The 23,729-nt window shown below is 45.5% G+C and overlaps 1 protein-coding gene across 4 annotated transcripts in view; it reads left to right on the top strand.

Annotated features, from left to right (window-relative positions):
- The window catches only part of FAM135B (family with sequence similarity 135 member B), a 376,201-nt gene that overhangs the window by 284,070 nt on the left and 68,402 nt on the right, over window positions 1–23,729 (top strand). The gene's annotated exons all lie outside the window — the stretch shown is intronic.

Genomic DNA, 23,729 nt, shown 5'->3' with positions numbered 1-23,729 from the left:
CCACCAACTTGTTCATAAACACATCAGACGACTTCAGGTATTTATTGCCCAAATGAGTGAGAAAGGCAGCACATCAGATGACTGACTTTTTGAAGCTTTCTCTTGGCCATTCTTTAGGATTCAGAATGAATGTTCCTGGCTCAGACAGGCATTACCCAGCACCCCTTACCTGCATCCTTTCCCTTTCTCCATTAGTGCAATGCCAATCTCACTGCAGACAGTAGTCTGTCTTCACTACAGGCTGAAGGCCTGGTGAAGGCAGACATGTCTGCCTTCATGCTATAACCTTCAGCATCTGTGTAAGCACCTAGAACTCAATAAATATCATGAGTGTGAATGTTATTAAAAGACAGTCTGAAGAAAGCTTATCTCAGAATTGATCAGATGTGTCCTCTTCTATCTAGCTATCCTCCAACGGTTCTAAGTCTTATTGGTAGTGTCTTCATAAAAATTGTTATTGTAGTTATTTAGATTTTAATTGGCAACCAGCAACTCACTGCCACCATTCCACTGCAGATCTTCTATTCCTGGAGTTGATATGACAAGGAAACCCTATTGGAACCAAGTCTTCAGATTGTTCCATGTGCAGACAGGCTCCTTGTCTGTAGGTGTAGTAGCATGTATACTGTACTGTTCACTGTAACATCGTTTGTTCTGGTATTTGTTATTGGAAATGAATATCGCTTCCACTGACTTTTACCATCCCCTCGGACTCAGTAATTGCTTTCTCTGGGTAGCACAGAGAATCCTGTTCTATGCTGATCTCATTCTCATTCCCAAGAGAATGTCCAAAGAAACTGATGCTTGCTCATGGCTGCCAGAATATCTTCTGGGGGCTTCTCTAATCTTTGCTTGGCATCACTTGTAGGATCTGAGCCATTCATGGGTGGGAGGAGGGTGTGGAGAATGGAGTGCCCATGCAACCTTCCCAAAGTGCCTTAGTTGTACTTTCTGACAATTATTATTGATATATCAATTAATGCAACGTGATTTGGGGGTTCTATAATGTTCTGTCTGTCCCAAAGCACTTTCATCCTCTTGTTTGATTTAGTATTTCTGATAACGCCTCTGCAACTTGCTAACTTCTATCATAGAATGGAAGCCTGAGGCTCAGAGACTGAAAGTGACTTGCCTAGGATTGTTCATCTAGTAAATATTAGATGCTAGATTCAAGATTCCAAGTCTAATGTTCTCTTTGCTATGTAATAGTTATTTCCAGGGATCATGGTGGTGAGTTTATAGATATAAAGGAAATGGCTCTATGGCCAACATTCAGATCAGAGTCCATACTTTCAATTAATAGAATAATATCAGTTAAAATATTATTTTGAGTATTTACTATTTTCTATCTCCCATATTAAGTTCTTGCACACGTTATCTAATTTGCTCTTCACTAGCACCCTACCAGGAATCTATTAGTTTTCCCTCATTTTACAGATAAGGTTAACTTAGGCATAGAGAGATAACTAACTGGCCCAAGATTAGGTAGATTGTGGATGGTGGTTCTAGGGTTTGAGCCCAGGCTGTTAGACTCTAGATATTTAATCATGTCCATCTTCATGGGATCTAAAACTTTTTGAAAAATCTGTGTTGTTTGAGTCACTGGAAACCTCAGAATTATCCCCCATCCCTTCTTCTCTCTTATGTCTACGTTAGTGACTGATTTCTACAAACTGTGTCTTTGCTTTTTTTGCCTCTTCCCCTTCTTCCACTGCCTGCAAATATGTCCTAATTCCTTCTTATCCAGACAGTGCACAGACTCCCAACTTCCTTATTTTTTTTCTGATCCTCTTCCCTCTGCTCTATCTTCACCTAAGGCTAATTTGAGGTGCTGAATCTTACATGTATCACCATGACAAATAAGAGAGACCTTCATACTGCTTTATGCCTCTGAGTCTAAGCTCAGCTTCAACCTTGTACTTTCTGCTAGAATCATATCAATTTTATTTTTCCCTTCCGCAGTAGGTTTTTCCTTATCTAGGTGCCTGGAATTTTCACCTATGTGTCTATCTGGCTAACTATATATTTTAAACAACAGGATTATTTTTTACATGGTGTTTTTCTTGACTGACCCGAGAATGATGCAAACATCTTTCTTTGTGCTGCAATAGCATTTATGCATAAATTTATCATAGCACTTATCAGACTCCTAAAATCATTAGTCTGTGTGCTGCCTCACATGCTAAACTGCAAAGATCTCGAACCCAAAGTCATACACAAATAATATTTTCATTTTCTAGTAGAGTTCAGCTTGGTGCCTAGTCCAGAAACAATGCCCAATAAGTGATTCTTGAATAAATGCATACATGCACCATGTTAAGCATGCTATGTGCGTGTATTATGCTTAATTCTAAAATATGGCTATTCATAATAACACAAATCATAATTATTCTTGATAGAACTGTTTATTACCTTTGCATAGAAATAGTAAGAGTATTTGAGTCAGGGATATGGCAGAGCAGTTCCCAAGAGGAGATAGACTCTCATTTCCTGGGATCTCTGTTGAAAAAAGCCAGGGGCAATTACCTGGCTGTCTGCGCAATGGATTTGGTAACGTGAAGGCATAGAATATAGACTCAGTTGTGTTGGGATGGGAGACTGGTGTCAGGGACAGAACAGGCTGGATTTGGAGAAATTAGGTCAACACGAAACCACAGGAGGATGATCATCAGGCTTTGGTCCCTGGGTTAGAAAGGCCCCCACAACAAAGCCATCGTGAACACCACCAAAAGTTATGTTGAGTCCAGTTGGGTTGAGAGCAGACTTCCAGCCACAAGTCTTCAGGGCTACAGAAGCTCTACTATCCATCAGGCTCTCCTGTTCATTGTGGGAGCCTCCTTGATACTGTCCTCTAAGTGGATTCCAGCCTAGCGGAGCTTGCTGCTTCCCCTCTACTTCTAAGTGAGTTCATTGGACTTTCCCTCCTTTGTACAACCCCCCAGTCCATTTTCATTTATTTTTACCTCTTGCATCATTCTAGTGTTTAAATCCATCCTTCTCTTGCTTAAATCTATAAACAGCAATTTGCAAGGGAGATAAACTTTCTCCACATCTGATCCTTAACAAGCTAAAATTCTATCTCCAAAAGCTATTTCTGCCAGATCTGAGAGCCAAGTCTTAAAGCAGTCAAAGACATCAAGCTAAAAAAAAAAAAAAAAGAAATTACATAAAATTGAAAACAACACACGGAATTTAGCCATCCTCTCCCATTCCTCCATCTGTTTGTCTCCTGTAACTCTGGACTGTGGTCTAATTATGAGGGAAAATGAGATGATATGCTGTTGGCATTATAACGATATTAATAGAAAGAATTAACACTAATAATGACAATAATACTTATTACTTAATTCACCGTGGCTACTATTTATGTAGTGATCGTACGGTGCACTTAATACATATCAGTCATTTAATTTATTCTAAATTTAATCTTTTCAACAATCGTATCCAGTAGGTGGTATCTCATTCCAATATTGTTTTTGTAGTTCTATTCAGCATTTTCACATGAAGGCAGGAACTCTCAGGAGTCACTTCTTAGCCATGATCTCAGAGTTTACAATTTACAAAGCCATTATCTGAATCTAAGTGGACCCCGATGGGATGGTGGAGCTCACGCTCATTTCATTTAACAGACAATGTCTCACATTTTTAAAAATATTACACATAGTGATTCTTTAGTAATTTTTAAGAAACATGTGTACACATTAAATTGGAGACTAGTAATTTTTTTTAAAAATCGGACCTTCAAGCCACATTATAAAAATAAAGGCATTCATCAGAAAGGTGTTTATGGTTTTATAATGATCTGACAACTAAATTGCTTGTTCAGAGTTGTGTAATGTTGTTCCCAATTAGATTAAATATTAAGAATCCAATTTGCCAACTGCTAACAAAATTGCTGAACATTGCACACAGTCAGGGGAATTGCTTTTAATGAAGAACAAATGGAAGTAAAATGCTAGAAAATGAAAGTGCCATCTATAAATGTTTTAATAGATAGATTCAGCATTTTCAAATGTGGATTGTTAAGTATTCTCCACACTGGAATGATGTGTTGACTTCAGTTGCCTTAATTAAAGAATCTGCTGTCTGCAGAGTCATTGTGAGCAAATCCAATTGTGAAATAGCCTATGCATATCATCTGTCTATAATCCTGAAAAGCAAAAGGCAGAGGGGCAGCTGTGTTTGTGAGACTGCAGGAAAACGAGGCTTTAGTTCCCTCTTATTTCGTTTTTCCCTCTTATTTCCTTTTTGTGCCTCAGTCTCTTCAGAGCAGGGAAAAGCGGGGCAATATTTGTATAGTGCAGTTGCCACTGTGATGGCCAGCAACATCACTCTATCTGCTGAGTCCTCTAAAGCATCCCTCTTTCTACTTTAGAGTTCTTCCTGAGGGCCATCACTCCCCCTACACCTGCAGTGAGGGCTGCATACCTTTCTTCTATGTACTCATAGCACAAATACCTATTTTGTGCCAGGTGTCCATCCTTTGTCAGACTCTCCCTTAAGCACCTTGGTTACATTATCTGCCCTAGTCACTCCTCACCACGTTGTTAATAGGTAATTGCTATTATTATTGCTATTTTATTGTATTTATTTATTTGAGACAATGTCTTTCTGTCACCGAGGGTGGAGTGCAGTGGCTCCATCTCATCTCACTGCAACCTCCACCTCCCAGGTTCAGGTGATTGCCCTGCCTCAGCCTCCCGAGTAGCTGAGATTACAGGTGTGCACCACTACGCCTGGCTAATTTTTGTATTTTTAGTAGAGACGAGGTTTCACCATGTTGGCCAGGCTGGTCTTCAACTCCTGACCTCGGGTGATCCACCTGCCTCGGCCTCCCAAAGTGCTGGGATTACAGGAGTGAGCCACCATGCCCAGACTTATAATTGCTATTTTATAGTGGAGGCAATAAATGATTGCAGAAGTGCTGCATATACATCCATGGTATATGCCATATAGAAGGTGTTCACAGCATTCAGCAGCGTACTAGCAGATAACAAACAGTCAATAAGTGCAGAGCAGCATTAAATAGAAGTCAAATGCCCTAGTCTCAATTTTAGAATGTTGCAATGCAATATCAATACTGTCACTTCAGCATGGCCATATGTTTAACAACTTGATCTTAAACCCTATGCAAATGCAGCTACCAAAACCATGCAATGACATTTGAATGTAACATGGTTGTTGATATGATCCAAATTTTACTGAAAATGTGCTCAGATTATTTGTGAGCTATTAATGTTGATAAATGATTTTGTAGGAAACTGTTGATTCTTGACACTGTCTGAGAGATCCACCCCTCTGTCGCTGCATCTGTAGAACGGGACTAATAGTAATACAAACCCTATAGAGTTGATCTTAAAGTCCCAGGTAAACTATGATTTATTATGCAAATACTATTATTTTGGTTTCTATGATTGCTATAGTTATTTAAATAAAAACCAGACCTATTTTGAGCTGCTTTCCTAAAGAATTAAATGTTCTCATATGACAGGGTCCACTAAGTGGTCTCCCATGTGGCTTAGTGATCCCTTAGAACAGCCTGATCTGTTTTCTGCAGGAGCCAAGAGAGAGCTAACATTAGCACGGAGCATCTTTTATAGAATGGCAAAATTGGTGGTGATTAGGAGCATGGCTCTGGGATCAGGTACACCTCATTCAAATCACAGCCATGCCCCATACTGATGGTCCAATTTTGAGACAGAAAGGCCACTTCTGCTTCCCCACCCCACACTGAATATGATTCTGAATGCCCTGTGAGGCTCAGGTAAGGAAGTTTATGAGGGGCTACATGAGTGTGTGTATGCTTGGTATCAGAACATTGAATATGTTTCCTATGCTTGTTTGTTCTGATACACCTTCTGGATTCCCTACAGAATGCACCATATGTAGAAAGCCTATTAATATGGTTTGACTCTGTGTCTGCACCCAAATCTCATGTCGAATTATAATTCCCAATGTTAGGGGGAGGGACCTGGTGGGAAGTGATTGGATCATGGGGATGGATTTCTCCCATGCTGTTCTCATGATAGTGAGTTCTCACAAGATTTGATGGTTTAGAAGTGTGTGGTGCTTCCCTCCCTTACTCTCTCTGTCTCTTCTGCCACTATGTGAAGAAAGTGCTTGCTTCCCCTTCACCTTCCACCATGATTGTAAATTTCCTGAGTCCCCCCAGTCATGCTTCCTGTTAAGCCTGCCAAACTTTGAGTCAATTAAACCTCTTTTCTTCATAAATTACCCAGTCTCAGGGAGTTTGTTATAGCAATGCAAGAACAAACTAATACACCCATCAAGAATACTAGGGGGAGAGACAAAGACCAAATTCATACAAGAGATCTTAGAACTCACAATAAGAGACTCATAGCTGCTGACTCTGTGCCTGCCCCAGTGTCAGCTGGAGGAATTTAATGCTTGTATAATTAAAATCAGAAAAGCATAAAATTTTAAATCTCTAAGGCACCATAGTGAACCGCTGCAACTTTCAAAGTAGAAACAGACACAATGGTCACAATGTCCAGAGGCACTGAGACTGATAGCTTACTTATTCTGCAGACATGTCTGATTTGATGATCTTGGACTAGCCTCTCAGAGATGGGAGTAATCATTGCTTGAGCCTTCACACTCTACGTAATTAATCCTATTTATCTGATGGCCGTTTCTTCTTACTCTTGCTATTTTCATTATCTCTTTTCGCATTGTCTTGCCCTCAGTTGAGAAGCCACCTTTCTATTTGGGGACTTTAATTCTGGTGAATTCAGAATAGTCCCATGTGGGATAAAGAGCTTGGCTTTTGAGCCAGGCTGTGCTATTTTGGAATTCTACATTTGTATCTTAGCAAATGTGGGACTGGGGGCCATTGACTTAACCTCTCTGGGCCCATTCCACTTACGTAAAATTTATACCATGATTACAACTTTCCTAAGGGTTTGAGGGACCAGAAACCAGAGCTAGTGAGAAGCCAGAGTCACAGAGAAGGGCCTCCCTGTATCTCCCTGAAGGGCACACTATCACATGGTTTGGACATAGCTAATATGTTGCTAGTTTCCTAGGAATTGATTCTTGATCAACGTGCTATGCCTGGCTCTCCATGACCTGACCTGATTCAGTCTGTCCATTGAGCTTCATCTCCTGCTTCTCTCCTGGACTCTGGCAGCCCACATCTGGCAGCCCACATTCTGTCTCCCTGCACTTTGTTATTTTACTCACTCTATGCCCTTGTTTATGATGGCTTCTGTGCTTGTCACGCCCTCCTCTTATTCCTTATGTATCTACCTATGCCTTCAAGATCCAACTGCAGCAGCATCTGTCCAGAAAGCCTTTTTCTACCCCTACGTGTTAAATGCCTCTGTGTGCCCTGTGTCACACTCTCTACATCCTGTGGTTTCCTCTGGTATCATACTTACTATATTGTGCTGCAATTATGTGTTTGTGACCCAGATTTCTTCATTTTGGGTATATTCTCCTCCAGGTGAGGACAGTATTCATTAACCTCTAGACCTCAAGTGTTCACTGCAGTGATGGGCACACAGGAACCACCAAAAAAACCCAGCAATTAGGATCATGATGATAAATGGGACTGACCCCATTGATTGCTGAGGAATATATAGAAACCCAACCACAATGCTTCTAATATGAAAATATAGTTCTCTAAAGTCAAACAGATTAATAACAACAACTTATGTATTCATGCAACATGTATCATAGATATTAAGGTAATTTATAAGATGGTTATGAATTATTCATAGTCAATATATCAACTTATCTAACTAATAATGAGATTTTTTTAAAAGTTCTGAATAGGTCAAAATCTCTTGGCAATATAAGAATTGACTAATTTACTAGTTTACTAAATAAAATATCACTTAAGTACACCAGTGGAAGGATTCATATGGAATTCCTACCAATAATAATCATAATCAGAAGACTAATGTTTATCATGCTTTATGATGGCAAAGAACTCTTTCCCCTTTATCCTCACTCTTGCCCTCTGAGGGCAGCAAAGTCTCTGTCCAAAGGGAGGAGCAAAGCCTGGACTTGACCCTGGATCTTTCCTCTAATTCTACATCTGCTGATATTTTTGTGGGACTCTGTTTCTTTGCCTCACAAAATATATTTTTAAAAATCACCTTGCAATCATTTTGAAATAAACTGGATCAGAAAGAATATTTTTTAAAAATGCTGATAAAACAAGACTTAGAAACAGAGAGGAAAGAAAACAATATTTAGGAATAAGAAATGAAAACTATGAGCAAAAAGATTGCTGAGGTCTGATTTTCAGCCACATAATTCATACCTGCCTTCTGGATCACAATGGAATAGCTAAGACTTCCAGAGGTATTCATTTAGTCTAATGATTTTCAAACTTTTTCTTTTTTTAATTTTTAGAATCCAGCATATAAAACTGCTATAAACGAAACAGACTTGTTGAAATGGGAACACCACTCACTGACCTATTCGAACCCTCTACCCAGCACTGACGGACTCTTCTGTGTGCCACCCCCAACCTCAATTCCTGAGCACCCTGGGTGATAGGAGGCTTCTGAGGCAGTCTGTCCACAGTGGAGTGGTGATAACCTCAGTGGCCTCATCATCCAAGGAGATGGAATCTGAAGTTGGGTGTGAAGCAGCACTGAAAAACAATACCTTCTTTTCCCCAAATGAGTGCTGAACCAATTGGATAGGACAAATTGCAGATTTTTGTTTATGTCTTTGGGCAAAAAGATACATGAATCATGAGCCCTGGATTTAACTACTTACCCACCCTGGTATGGCAGTGCTATCAGCTACCAGCCTCCCTTGCAGGATGCCTCCTTCACCAGGCTACCCCAGGGCCGAGAGTGATGGAGATTGACGCCTTTGAGGGAGAACAAGGCAGACCTGTTTCTTCTTCAAAACTCAACATTTGCCCAATAAATGGGCAGAGAAAGGCCAGGATTATTATGCTAATGGGTGTCCCTCCGTGTTGAAAAGACTTTAAGAGTGGAAAATTAGCCTTCTCACCCACAGTATGTGCCTTCCTATGACATCCATCCATTGGCTCTAGCTCCACTCTGTGGGATCTTATGCATTGAATTGTCCCTCAGGAGCCTTCAGAAAGCTGAAGGCATCCCTCAAGCTTCACAGAGACCCTCATCTTCTTAAAGTATTGTTTCAGGTGGGGCGCGGTGACTCATGCCTGTAATCCCAGCATTTTGGGAGGCCGAGGTGGGCAGATCATTTGAGGTCGGGAGTTCAAGACCAGCCTGACCAACATGATGAAACTCCATCTCTACTAAAAAATACAAAAATTAGCCTGGCGTGGTGATGGGAGCCTGTAATCCCAGCTAGTTGGGAGGCTGGGGTACTTGAACCCAGGAGGCAGAGGTTGCAGTGGGCTGAAATTGTACCACTGAACTCCAGCCTGGGCAACAAAGCGAGACAAGTCTCAAAACAAACAACAAAAAAAGTATTGTTTCAGTCAACCGCACTGAGTTATTGCCATCTATGTAAAAGTAGCTGAGAATAGAAGATGATCAATATTTTCTCCCTGATTTCCATGAGGGACACAGTAATACAACAAATTTATAGAAGGAGAGGAACACAAAACTGAGTTTATTTCTCATGTGGACAGAGCCATATAGATGTGTCTGTGATCACTCAACACTCGCTTGTAGGATCCTTTGATGCTGGAACCATGCATAGGTGGAGAGGATGCTGGAGTTGTGGGTATGTGGAGGGGATGCTGGAGTTGTGTGTAGGTGGAGGGGATGATAGAGCTGTGTGTAGGTGGAGGGGATGATAGAGCTGTGTGTAGGTGGAGGGGATGATAGAGTTGTGGCTAGGTGGAGGGGATGATAGAGCCGTGGGTAGGTGGAGGGGATGATAGAGCTGTGTGTAGGTGGAGGGGATGCTGGAGTTGTGGGTAGGTGGAGGGGATGATAGAGCTGTGCATAGATCGAGGGGATGATAGAGTTGTGTGTAGGTGGATGGGATGCTGGAGTTGTGTGTAGGTGGAGGGGATGAGAGAGCTGTGTGTAGGTGGAGGGGATGCCGGAGTTGTGGGTAGATGGAGGGGATGATAGAGCTGTGGGTAGGTGGAGGGGATGATAGAGTTGTGGGTAGGTGGAGGGGATGATAGAGCTGTGGGTAGGTGGAGGGGATGATAGAGCTGTGTGTAGGTGGAGGGGATGATAGAGCTGTGTGTAGGTGGAGGGGATGATAGAGCTGTGGGTAGGTGGAGGGGATGAGAGAGCTGTGTGTAGGTGGAGGGGATGCTGGAGTTGTGTGTAGATGGAGGGGATGATAGAGTTGTGTGTATGTGGAGGGGATGATAGAGCTGTGCATAGATGGAGGGAATGATAGAGTTGTGGCTAGGTGGAGGGGATGATAGAGTTGTGGCTAGGTGGAGGGGATGATAGAGTTGTGGCTAGGTGGAGGGGATGATAGAGTTGTGGCTAGGTGGAGGGGATGATAGAGTTGTGGCTAGGTGGAGGGGATGATAGAGTTGTGGCTAGGTGGAGGGGATGATAGAGTTGTGGATAGGTGGAGGGGATGATAGAGTTGTGGCTAGGTGGAGGGGATGATAGAGTTGTGGCTAGGTGGAGGGGATGATAGAGTTGTGGCTAGGTGGAGGGGATGATAGAGTTGTGGCTAGGTGGAGGGGATGATAGAGTTGTGTGTAGGTGGAGGGGATGGTAGAGCCGTGGGTAGGTGGAGGGGATGATGGAGCTGTGTGTAGATGGAGGGGATGATAGAGTTGTGTGTAGGTGGAGGGGATGCTGGAGTTGTGTGTAGATGGAAGGGATGATAGAGCTGTGGGTAGGTGGAGGGGATGATAGAGCTGTGTGTAGGTGGAGGGGATGCTGGAGTTGTGTGTAGGTGGAGGGGATGATAGAGCTGTGTGTAGGTGGAGGGGATGCTGGAGTTGTGTGTAGGTGGAGGGGATGATAGAGTTGTGTGTAGGTGGAGGGGATGATAGAGCTGTGTGTAGGTGGAGGGGATGATAGAGCTGTGGGTAGGTGGAGGGGATGATACAGCTGTGGGTAGGTGGAGGGGATGATACAGCTGTGGGTAGGTGGAGGGGATGGTAGAGCTGTGTGTAGGTGGAGGGGATGCTGGAGTTGTGTGTAGGTGGAGGGGATGCTGGAGTTGTGTGTAGGTGGAAGGGATGATAGAGCTGTGCATAGATGGAGGGGATGATAGAGCTGTATGTAGGTGGAGGGGATGATAGAGCTGTGGGTAGGTGGAGGGGATGAGAGAGCTGTGTGTAGGTGGAGGGGATGCTGGAGTTGTGTGTAGGTGGAGGGGATGCTGGAGTTGTGTGTAGGTGGAGGGGATGCTGGAGTTGTGTGTAGGTGGAAGGGATGATAGAGCTGAGCGTAGATGGAGGGGATGATAGAGCTGTGTGTAGGTGGAGGGGATGATAGAGCTGTGGGTAGGTGGAGGGGATGAGAGAGCTCTGGGTAGTGAAGGGGATGCTGGAGCCTTGCAGAGGTGGAGGGGATACTGAATTGTGCGTGGGTGGAGGTGCTGCTGGGACTGTGTGTAGGTGGAGGTGATGCTGGAGCCCTGGGTATGTGGAGAGGATGCTGAACTATGCATAGATGGCAGGGATGCTGGAGCTGTGTGTAGGTGAAGGGGATGATAGAGCTGTGTGTAGGTGGAGGGGATGATAGAGCTGTGTGTAGATGGAGGGGATGATAGAGCTGTGTGTAGGTGGAGGGGATGATAGAGCTGTGGGTAGGTGGAGGGGATGATAGAGCTGTGTGTAGGTGGGGGGGATGATAGAGCTGTGGGTAGGTGGAGGGGATGATAGAGCTGTGGGTAGGTGGAGGGGATGATAGAGCTGTGCATAGATCGAGGGGATGATAGAGCTGTGGGTAGGTGGAGGGGATGATAGAGCTGTGTGTAGGTGGAGGGGATGATAGAGCTGTGTGTAGGTGGAGGGGATGATAGAGCTGTGTGTAGGTGGAGGGGATGATAGAGCTGTGTGTAGGTGGAGGGGATGATAGAGCTGTGGGTAGGTGGAGGGGATGATAGAGCTGTGTGTAGGTGGAGGGGATGATAGAGCTGTGTGTATGTGGAGGGGATGATAGAGCTGTGTGTAGGTGGAGGGGATGATAGAGCTGTGGGTAGGTGGAGGGGATGATAGAGCTGTGGGTAGGTGGAGGGGATGATAGAGCTGTGGGTAGTTGGAGGGGATGATAGAGCTGTGCATAGATCGAGGGGATGATAGAGTTATGGGTAGGTGGAGGGGATGCTGGAGTTGTGTGTAGGTGGAGGGGATGATAGAGCTGTGGGTAGGTGGAGGGGATGATAGAGCTGTGGGTAGGTGGAGGGGATGGTAGAGCTGTGTGTAGGTGGAGGGGATGCTGGAGTTGTGTGTAGGTGGAGGGGATGCTGGAGTTGTGTGTAGGTGGAAGGGATGATAGAGCTGTGCATAGATGGAGGGGATGATAGAGCTGTATGTAGGTGGAGGGGATGATAGAGCTGTGGGTAGGTGGAGGGGATGAGAGAGCTGTGTGTAGGTGGAGGGGATGCTGGAGTTGTGTGTAGGTGGAGGGGATGCTGGAGTTGTGTGTAGGTGGAGGGGATGAGAGAGCTGTGTGTAGGTGGAGGGGATGCCGGAGTTGTGGGTAGATGGAGGGGATGATAGAGCTGTGGGTAGGTGGAGGGGATGATAGAGTTGTGGGTAGGTGGAGGGGATGATAGAGCTGTGGGTAGGTGGAGGGGATGATAGAGCTGTGTGTAGGTGGAGGGGATGATAGAGCTGTGTGTAGGTGGAGGGGATGATAGAGCTGTGGGTAGGTGGAGGGGATGAGAGAGCTGTGTGTAGGTGGAGGGGATGCTGGAGTTGTGTGTAGATGGAGGGGATGATAGAGTTGTGTGTATGTGGAGGGGATGATAGAGCTGTGCATAGATGGAGGGAATGATAGAGTTGTGGCTAGGTGGAGGGGATGATAGAGTTGTGGCTAGGTGGAGGGGATGATAGAGTTGTGGCTAGGTGGAGGGGATGATAGAGTTGTGGCTAGGTGGAGGGGATGATAGAGTTGTGGCTAGGTGGAGGGGATGATAGAGTTGTGGCTAGGTGGAGGGGATGATAGAGTTGTGGATAGGTGGAGGGGATGATAGAGTTGTGGCTAGGTGGAGGGGATGATAGAGTTGTGGCTAGGTGGAGGGGATGATAGAGTTGTGGCTAGGTGGAGGGGATGATAGAGTTGTGGCTAGGTGGAGGGGATGATAGAGTTGTGTGTAGGTGGAGGGGATGGTAGAGCCGTGGGTAGGTGGAGGGGATGATGGAGCTGTGTGTAGATGGAGGGGATGATAGAGTTGTGTGTAGGTGGAGGGGATGCTGGAGTTGTGTGTAGATGGAAGGGATGATAGAGCTGTGGGTAGGTGGAGGGGATGATAGAGCTGTGTGTAGGTGGAGGGGATGCTGGAGTTGTGTGTAGGTGGAGGGGATGATAGAGCTGTGTGTAGGTGGAGGGGATGCTGGAGTTGTGTGTAGGTGGAGGGGATGATAGAGTTGTGTGTAGGTGGAGGGGATGATAGAGCTGTGTGTAGGTGGAGGGGATGATAGAGCTGTGGGTAGGTGGAGGGGATGATACAGCTGTGGGTAGGTGGAGGGGATGATACAGCTGTGGGTAGGTGGAGGGGATGGTAGAGCTGTGTGTAGGTGGAGGGGATGCTGGAGTTGTGTGTAGGTGGAGGGGATGCTGGAGTTGTGTGTAGGTGGAAGGGATGATAGAGCTGTGCATAGATGGAGGGGATGATAGAGCTGTATGTAGGTGGAGGGGATGATAGAGCTGTGGGTAGGTGGAGGGGATGAGAGAGCTGTGTGTAGGTGGAGGGGATGCTGGAGTTGTGTGTAGGTGGAGGGGATGCTGGAGTTGTGTGTAGGTGGAGGGGATGCTGGAGTTGTGTGTAGGTGGAAGGGATGATAGAGCTGAGCGTAGATGGAGGGGATGATAGAGCTGTGTGTAGGTGGAGGGGATGATAGAGCTGTGGGTAGGTGGAGGGGATGAGAGAGCTCTGGGTAGTGAAGGGGATGCTGGAGCCTTGCAGAGGTGGAGGGGATACTGAATTGTGCGTGGGTGGAGGTGCTGCTGGGACTGTGTGTAGGTGGAGGTGATGCTGGAGCCCTGGGTATGTGGAGAGGATGCTGAACTATGCATAGATGGCAGGGATGCTGGAGCTGTGTGTAGGTGAAGGGGATGATAGAGCTGTGTGTAGGTGGAGGGGATGATAGAGCTGTGTGTAGATGGAGGGGATGATAGAGCTGTGTGTAGGTGGAGGGGATGATAGAGCTGTGGGTAGGTGGAGGGGATGATAGAGCTGTGTGTAGGTGGGGGGGATGATAGAGCTGTGGGTAGGTGGAGGGGATGATAGAGCTGTGGGTAGGTGGAGGGGATGATAGAGCTGTGCATAGATCGAGGGGATGATAGAGCTGTGGGTAGGTGGAGGGGATGATAGAGCTGTGTGTAGGTGGAGGGGATGATAGAGCTGTGTGTAGGTGGAGGGGATGATAGAGCTGTGTGTAGGTGGAGGGGATGATAGAGCTGTGTGTAGGTGGAGGGGATGATAGAGCTGTGGGTAGGTGGAGGGGATGATAGAGCTGTGTGTAGGTGGAGGGGATGATAGAGCTGTGTGTATGTGGAGGGGATGATAGAGCTGTGTGTAGGTGGAGGGGATGATAGAGCTGTGGGTAGGTGGAGGGGATGATAGAGCTGTGGGTAGGTGGAGGGGATGATAGAGCTGTGGGTAGTTGGAGGGGATGATAGAGCTGTGCATAGATCGAGGGGATGATAGAGTTATGGGTAGGTGGAGGGGATGCTGGAGTTGTGTGTAGGTGGAGGGGATGATAGAGCTGTGGGTAGGTGGAGGGGATGATAGAGCTGTGGGTAGGTGGAGGGGATGGTAGAGCTGTGTGTAGGTGGAGGGGATGCTGGAGTTGTGTGTAGGTGGAGGGGATGCTGGAGTTGTGTGTAGGTGGAAGGGATGATAGAGCTGTGCATAGATGGAGGGGATGATAGAGCTGTATGTAGGTGGAGGGGATGATAGAGCTGTGGGTAGGTGGAGGGGATGAGAGAGCTGTGTGTAGGTGGAGGGGATGCTGGAGTTGTGTGTAGGTGGAGGGGATGCTGGAGTTGTGTGTAGGTGGAGGGGATGCTGGAGTTGTGTGTAGGTGGAAGGGATGATAGAGCTGTGCGTAGATGGAGGGGATGATAGAGCTGTGTGTAGGTGGAGGGGATGATAGAGCTGTGGGTAGGTGGAGGGGATGAGAGAGCTCTGGGTAGTGAAGGGGATGCTGGAGCCTTGCAGAGGTGGAGGGGATACTGAATTGTGCGTGGGTGGAGGTGCTGCTGGGACTGTGTGTAGGTGGAGGTGATGCTGGAGCCCTGGGTATGTGGAGAGGATGCTGAACTATGCATAGATGGCAGGGATGCTGGAGCTGTGTGTAGGTGAAGGGGATGATAGAGCTGTGTGTAGGTGGAGGGGATGATAGAGCTGTGTGTAGATGGAGGGGATGATAGAGCTGTGTGTAGGTGGAGGGGATGATAGAGCTGTGGGTAGGTGGAGGGGATGATAGAGCTGTGTGTAGGTGGAGGGGATGATAGAGCTGTGGGTAGGTGGAGGGGATGATAGAGCTGTGGGTAGGTGGAGGGGATGATAGAGCTGTGCATAGATCGAGGGGATGATAGAGCTGTGGGTAGGTGGAGGGGATGATAGAGCTGTGTGTAGGTGGAGGGGATGATAGAGCTGTGTGTAGGTGGAGGGGATGATAGAGCTGTGTGTAGGTGGAGGGGATGATAGAGCTGTGTGTAGGTGGAGGGGATGATAGAGCTGTGGGTAGGTGGAGGGGATGATAGAGCTGTGTGTAGGTGGAGGGGATGATAGAGCTGTGTGTATGTGGAGGGGATGATAGAGCTGTGTGTAGGTGGAGGGGATGATAGAGCTGTGGGTAGGTGGAGGGGATGATAGAGCTGTGGGTAGGTGGAGGGGATGATAGAGCTGTGGGTAGTTGGAGGGGATGATAGAGCTGTGCATAGATCGAGGGGATGATAGAGTTATGGGTAGGTGGAGGGGATGCTGGAGTTGTGTGTAGGTGGAGGGGATGATAGAGCTGTGGGTAGGTGGAGGGGATGATAGAGCTGTGGGTAGGTGGAGGGGATGCTGGAGTTGTGTGTAGATGGAGGGGATGATAGAGTTGTGTGTAGGTGGAGGGGATGCTGGAGTTGTGTGTAGATGGAAGGGATGATAGAGCTGTGGGTAGGTGGAGGGGATGATAGAACTGTGGGTAGTGAAGGGGATGCTGGAGCCTTGCAGAGGTGGAGGTGATACTGAACTGTGCGTGGGTGGAGGTGCTGCTGGAGCTGTGTGTAGGTGGAGGTGTGCTGGAGCTGTGTGTAGGTGGAGGTGATGCTGGAGCCCTGGGTATGTGGAGAGGATGCTGAACTACGCATAGATGGCAGGGATGCTGGAGCTGTGTGTAGGTGAAGGGGATGCTGGAGTCTTGCATAGGTCGAGGTGATGCTGAGCTGTGTGTAGATGGAGGTGCTGCTGGAGCTGTGTGAAGGGGGAGGGCAGCAAGTACATACATGCATATTGGAGCAGATACCTGGGTCAGAACATGACCTTGACCAGGTTTCTCAATTGCCTTCCCACTCCTATGCCCACCCCTCAGTTCCAGCCCAGCAGCTTCTGCTCCCTTTTTCTCATTCTCAGATACACTCTGTGGAATGTCAATGAGGAGACACCATTGGTACCTTTGACTCCAATGGTATTAATAGAAAAAGTCATTTTTTAATTTTATATTTTAAATTTTTGGTGAGAAATATTTGCAGTTCAACTCAAAGCTGGTCACCACAATCCAGAGTACTGGGACACATAATTTAGGTATTACTGACTAAAAGCTCAGCAATTTGTGGCTGACAGAGAAGGTATTAAAGAGCCGGAAAGGTAAGTGATTTTCACAGATTGCAGCTAGTTAGCAGCAAAGCTGCAGCTGGCACAAGAGGCTTTGCTTTTCTTTGTAATTGATGAAGCTGGTTTCCTTTTTAAACATGGACCCTGACCTGAGTTAGAAGTTCAACTCGACTGTTTCCTGGATGTGTGAACACAGGCAAACTATCTAAACTGCCTGAAGCTCAGTTCAAAGAGGAAGTTCAGCATCGAGATGAAAAAGTCTGGGGGCTTCCAGCACCACATCATGTCTGGATTCTTGATCTGCCACTTTCTTGCCATGAGACCTGCAAACATTATTTACCCTTTTAAGGTTCAGTTTTCCACTCTCCAAAATGGGTGTGAGTACTCAGACTTATTGCATAGGGTTGGCAAGAGAATTAAATGCTTAATACACATAAAGCACTTAATTCCTGACATTTAAGAGTCAAATAATAAGTGTTAGCTGTTTTTTATGATGATACTGTTTTCTTATCAGTGAAAATGGGATAATAATGTAAAACTCACTGAATCACCAAGAAGAGGAATCCAGGCACTAAGAATAGTACCAGGCACACAGCAGACATATCATGAACACTAGACTCTTAGTAGCATTATAGATTTTGAAGTCTGATAAACCTTACATTTCTTTTTTTCAATAAACCTCTGGAATATTAGAAGCCAATTCCATTTATGCATTCTTCCATAATTGTAACACAAACAATGCATTGATATTTCTCGGTTAAAAAATATGTCTTGCTTTTATGGGTCTGTTTGAATCATGTTGAAAAGTTATCAGTGTTTATCCCAGGCAAAGTTAAAATCAGGTTACATACATATGCCACATAAAGCATAAACAAGTATATTTATATAGGACATAAATTTCTATAGCATGATTATTATTGTAATCTAGGAAATCCTAATCCAAATCCCAAAATTGTGTGAATGTTCCACGATTCCAAAGTAGGAGGCGGTGAGGGTAAGCTGGACCCTGAGGCCAGGCCTGTATACATCAAGTCTACATTGTCATGCCTTTGCAGTGCCCCATAGAGGATGCTATGACTCACTCATTCATTCATTCACTCTTTCTCTGTGTGTTCAGTGAAATCTAGGTGCCAATTGTTTCCGTTTCAAAGACAACCTGAAAAATAAAACTAAAAAGTAAAAAACTCTTTTTACTCCCAAAGTGTTCAGGGAGTATTGGAATGAGAGATACAGGAAGAATTGGTCTAATGAAGTACGCATGAGGAGGGGATGATTGGAGATTGTCACAGAGGAGGTGACATTTGACCTGCATCTTGGTGATGAGTAGGGTTAATTCAGAAAGACATTTCCAACGGCAAGAGCATAGGCCCTAAAGAGAAGTGCCGCTAAAGCTCTGGAGGAAAACGAGAGATAGCAAGTGAGTCTGGAAATGTGATGCATTAAGGCAGCAGTCCCCAAACCTGGGACACAGACTGGTACTGGCCTGTGGCCTGTTAGGAACTGGGCTGCATAGTAGGAGGTGAGTGACAGGTGAGCCAGTGAAGCTTCATGTGTATTTACAGCCACTCTCCATCACTCACATTACCACCTGAGCTCTACATCCTGTCAGGTCAGTGGTGGCATTCGATTCTCGAGCATGAACCCTATTGTGAACTGTACATGGGAGGGATCTAGGTTGCCCATTCCTTATGAGAATCTAATACCTGATGATCTGTCATTGTCTCCCATCACCCCCAGATGGGACCATCTAGTTCCAGAAAAACAAGCTCAGGGCTATCATTGACTCTACATTATGGTGAATCGTATATTACAATGTAATAATAATAGAAATAAAGTGTACAATAAATGTAATGCTCTTGAATCATCCCAAAACCATCCCCCATACCTTCGGTTCATGGAAAAATTGTCTTCCATGAAACAAGTCCCTGGTGCCAAAAAGGAGGGGGACTACTGCTTTAAGGTGTAAAGTCCTTGAATGGCACACAAAAGAATTCGAACTTTCTCTTACGCACAGTAGATAATGATATGACCCACTTGCACAGACAGGAGCGGCAGGTGGAAGGTAAGATCAGAACAGCAAGACACATTAGATGGATATGTTTAATAATTCACGTAAGCAATAGAGACAGCTCAACCTGGGGCAGAGATAAGAGAATTTGAGAGGTAGAACCATCAAGACGTTCTGACAGATGCTCAAAGTGAGAACGAAGGCTGGAATCTAGAAGAATCTGTTTTGTTCTTGGGTGTTGGGCAAAGTGGGGTCCGTTCAGGAAGACCAGAGGGAAAAGAAGGATCTAGTGAGCTCCATGTAAGATGGTTTTGTGACAGCTTGGCAAGCCATCCAATCAGAAGTTTAGACAATAGACATCTAGAGCCCAGTGCAGGAATTAGATGTAGAGACATAGATTTGAGAGACATTTGCATAAAGGAAAGAGTTGATAACAAGCTAAGCTATGTCTGATTTGTCTATATACTCTGTTAGGAAATAAAGGAATTAGAAAGTAAAACATCTTATCTAACAGTTATCAAGTACTAAACTGTAAACCAAGCACTCCATAAGCATTTTAACTAACTTTATCCTGACTTTCCTCGTTAGGAAACTGGCACTTCCTATGTTAAAGGTCTAGCTCAGGCAACCTGCTAGTGAGGGAGCCATCCGTGAGTGAGGTACAGGCCTATTTGACTCCAGATTCTGCCTTCAAACCAAACTGGGTCCCTGCGGAGTTCCCCACTAAGTTAAAATTCATTCTTAGGCTTCTAAGTGGATCACTGTTGAATCTTAAGCTGCACCATCCATAGACAACATTCACCGAGGCCATCAATGAGCGTGTAAGCAAAAGTTCCTCTTAGTGTGCACTGACTTTACACTGGAGCATTACATAAGTCTGCATTTTGCTGGAATAATCTCATTTAATCCTTAATAGCAACCCTCTGATGCTGATTTCAGGACTGTGCCCTCTTTTCAGGTGATGCACCTGCTGTGTGGGGAGGGGAAGAAACCTCCCCAAGGTGACATTGGTAGTAAGTGGGAAAGCAAAAAAGAAGACTAATTGGGCATGGCTCATGCCTGGAATCCCACTACTTTTGAGAGGCTGAGGAGAGAGGATCACTTAAACCCAGAAGTTCAAAACCAGCCTGGGCAACATCGTGAAACCTCATCTCTACAAAAAAATTAAAACATTAGCCAAGTGTGATGGTGCATGCCCGTAGTCCCAGCTACCCAGGAGACTGGAGTGGAAGGATCACTTGCTCTTAGGAGGCCGAGGCTGCAATGAGCCGTGATTGCGCCACTGTACTCCAACCTGGGTAACAAAGCAAGGCCTTATCTCAAGCAAAACAAAAAAAAAAAGACTGTTTGCCCTGTATCTCTTGTTGCAGACTCCATATTTAACCATACAAATATTTTCCCATTTGCAGTGGACTTACTTCAGTCTCAGAAGGGGAGAGGTGCCTTTTTTTTTTTTTTTTTTTTTTTTTTTTTGAGACAGAGTTTCGTTCTTGTTGCCCAGGCTGGAGTGCAATGGCGTGATCTTTGCTCACCGCAACCTCCACCTCTCAGGTTCAAGCGATTCTCCTGCCTCAGCCTCCTGAGTAGCTGGGATTACAGGCATGCGCCACCACCCCTGACTAATTTTGCATTTTTAGCAGAGAGGGAGTTTCTCCATGTTGGTAAGGCTGGTCTCGAACTCCCGACCTCCTGTGATCTGCCCACCTCGGCCTCCCAAAGTGCTGGGATTACAGGCGTGAGCCACTGCACTCAGCGGAGAGGTGCCTATTTTTTGTCCTGCTTCTGTTGTGGGGCAGGCCCAGGCCAGGGACCTTCTATTTGCCAGTTCATTCACAATGTAATGATCTGCCTGCCTGCTTGCTTCTCGTTTTATTATTTAGGGGTTTCATTTCAGATTGCTGAAGAGTGTTGCTAAAATGTTACTGCTTTGTGCTAGGGAAAATGGCGCAGGGTTTTTCAATGCTCTTCATGCAATTCTAATGGAGGCACACTGGCCCGTCCACTCTGACACCGACTCTGCAGGTCTGCCCGACTGACTAATGGGATTTTCTGCAGTATATCGCACAGCTTCAAAAAGTCGTGCTGCTGAGCAATTTATGAAGAATGGAAGTTTTTTTGTTTTGTTTAGTTTATAATACTCTCTAGCCATATATATTTTTTTCAGGATTTCTCTTTGGATTAGCATTTTGACTTATTATTATTTCAATAATCATGCTGAATCAGCCTTGTGACGATTCCCCAAAGTTTTCTTAAAGTGTCTCTTGAAAAATCTCTATGACATTGGCATCTAGTTTTAAAAGTCAAACTTGATAAGAGACTTCATAGATTCCTTGCTACCTTTAATGTGTCCTGAAGCTTTGCAGAATGAGACCAAGGTGGTGAGACAGTGGCAGGTAGCAGGACCTGAAAATGGGATTGTAAGGACCGCTTGAAGTCAGCTGGGGACTCATGACTACTGTATTTGGTGCCTTTGTTAATCCCCTTTCTGCTTTCATTTCTGCTTAGTCACAGCTGTCAGAGACACTGCAGGACTTGAATGCCTCAGTCAAAGCAAGCGGAGCTTTGTCTAGCATGTGCTCTCTGCCAGGCCTGGTTTCAGAGGCAGGTGTGGCATGCTGAGAAAGGACAACCTCGCATCAGCCCTGAATCCTGAGAAACAAAATTTCTGCTGCTGGCAAGCAGAGTGACCTTGCACATGTCACTCAGTTCTTTGAGCCATAGTCTTTTGATCTATGAAATGGAAATAAGAATTTCTATTATTATTGTTTGATCTGATCAGAAAGAATTCCAATATTTGGTGATAAAAGCAAGGAACCGAGAAATGTCCAGAGCATTCTCCAACTTATAAGTGTGTCAGTGCATGTTTTCAAGACATACACACATATAGCAAGCGTGTATACATATACAAAAGCATAGATGGGTAGTATTCCAGAAGAATCTACAAGAAAAAAATTATTAGGCTGTGGGGAATGGGACACTTCATGTTGTGTTTACTTTGATGATATTGATGGGGTTTTGTTTGTTTTACCGTATTTATATTCTATTTTGAAAATCAAAATAAGAGTATCTGCCTTTCATGGTACTTGCTGAAGATCAAAAGAGATAAAGTACAATAGGCCTATCTAGATGCTTCATTAAGCAGTGGCTTCCTTCCTGCTCCACAGATCTAACTGGTCTGATGTGCTCCGTGCTGCATACAAGCCCTCCTAGACTTTCTACAGCCATACTGGCTTCTCTGTATTAAACCTTAATATAATAGGAAAGTTGTAGAAATGTGAATATATGGGTTACCCTGAATGCCTGGTGAGCACAGACAGGGCAGTTGGTTGAGTTTTCTGGTTCCAAAATGGACAAGTCTTCTGATTTCAAACCTTGCTGAATGTCTTAAGTTCAAATCAGAAAGAATTTGACAAGCTTTTAATCCAAGGCCAGACTTCAGAGCTGAGAAATGCAAGCCATGGAGGATAAAGTTCTACAGGGGGTCTCTTCCCTGTACTCTGTGGTGTGATGTCCAGCCCTACCTTCAGACCTGAGCCATTCATTCCTCACAGTACTGGGAATGTTGGTGGTCCACAGCAATTGGCTAAGTATGGAGACTGCCCTGTCTGGAGAGAGCTGCTCCCGCAAGGTTACACTTCCCTGCTAGGGTGATAGGGTTTGGCTCTGTGTCCCAACCCACATCTGATCTCGAACTGTAATCCCCATGTGTCAAGGGAAGAACCTGTAATCCCCACGTGTTGAGGGAGGAGGTGATTGGATCACTGGGGCAGTTTCCCCCTCTGCTGTTCTCATGATAGTGAGTTCTCATGAGATCTTATGGTTTTAGAAGTGTTTGGAAGTTCCTTCTTTGCATTTCTCTCTCCTCATGCCATGTAAGATGTGCCTGCTACCCCTTCCTTCATGACTGTAAGTTTCCTGAGGCCTCCCCAGCTATGGAGACCTGTGAGTCAATTAAACGCCTTTCCTTTATAAATTACCCAGTCTCACGTATTTCTTTATAGCACTGTGAAAACGAACTAATACATAGGGTAACCCACACCAAGTACTGATCAGTGAACGGGTACAGAGACCTGGTCCTTGCCCCAAGGCCGGGTAACTCTGCAGGCCCAGCACTCCCCATGGCATCAGCTGAGGTCTCCGTTGTGCCTGCAGGACAATGCAGTGCAGTTCCTCCACCCATCCTGCTTTACAGCTGCACAGATGTTGCTCCTGAGAGCACAACCCAGTGACCCTCTCCTGGTTTCTCATAGTCTCTCACCTAAGACAGTCTCAGAGGTATATGGCAGCAGGCCTGAGACTTCTATCCAAGTTTTCAAATTGGTAGCACCCTGCATCACACATGACAATCATTGTGGTACGGTGGTTAGAGAGGGTATAATAGTGCCCGTCATTATCTGCCTATACAACACCCTTGGGAGTGCCGATGATGTACAGATGTGTGTCGACTCCAGGAGACTTGCCCAACCACATTGGATCAACTCAGCCCTCTTGGATGGCAGCTAGGAGAAAGGAGACCAAGCAAGGCAGAAGGATCTCCAGTCATTGGCTGTGCAGACTCACTCGCAAAAGCCAAGGGTGAAATGCCATCAATTCCTCACCTGGCGTTTCTTCCAGCAGGCAGGCAAGGTGGCCTGGGAACATGAAGAGCCACTGCCTCCTCCCGTCACAGCCATGTGAACAGTAGATGGGCACGAGCATACTACTCAAGGACTCCCACCTCTGTGCCCAGGCCTTTTCCCACACGATTCCTTTCTCTGCTCTAAGAACAAATCTCTTTTGAAATTCACCTCAGGACATCCTTCTCTGTTGAGTTGGCAAG

The sequence above is a fragment of the Pan paniscus genome, chromosome 7 (assembly GCF_029289425.2).
Source record: "Pan paniscus chromosome 7, NHGRI_mPanPan1-v2.0_pri, whole genome shotgun sequence".
Classification (NCBI taxonomy): Eukaryota; Metazoa; Chordata; class Mammalia; order Primates; family Hominidae; genus Pan; species Pan paniscus.
Note: the sequence above shows the minus strand (reverse complement) of the source record. Positions and strands in the feature narration are given on the sequence as shown.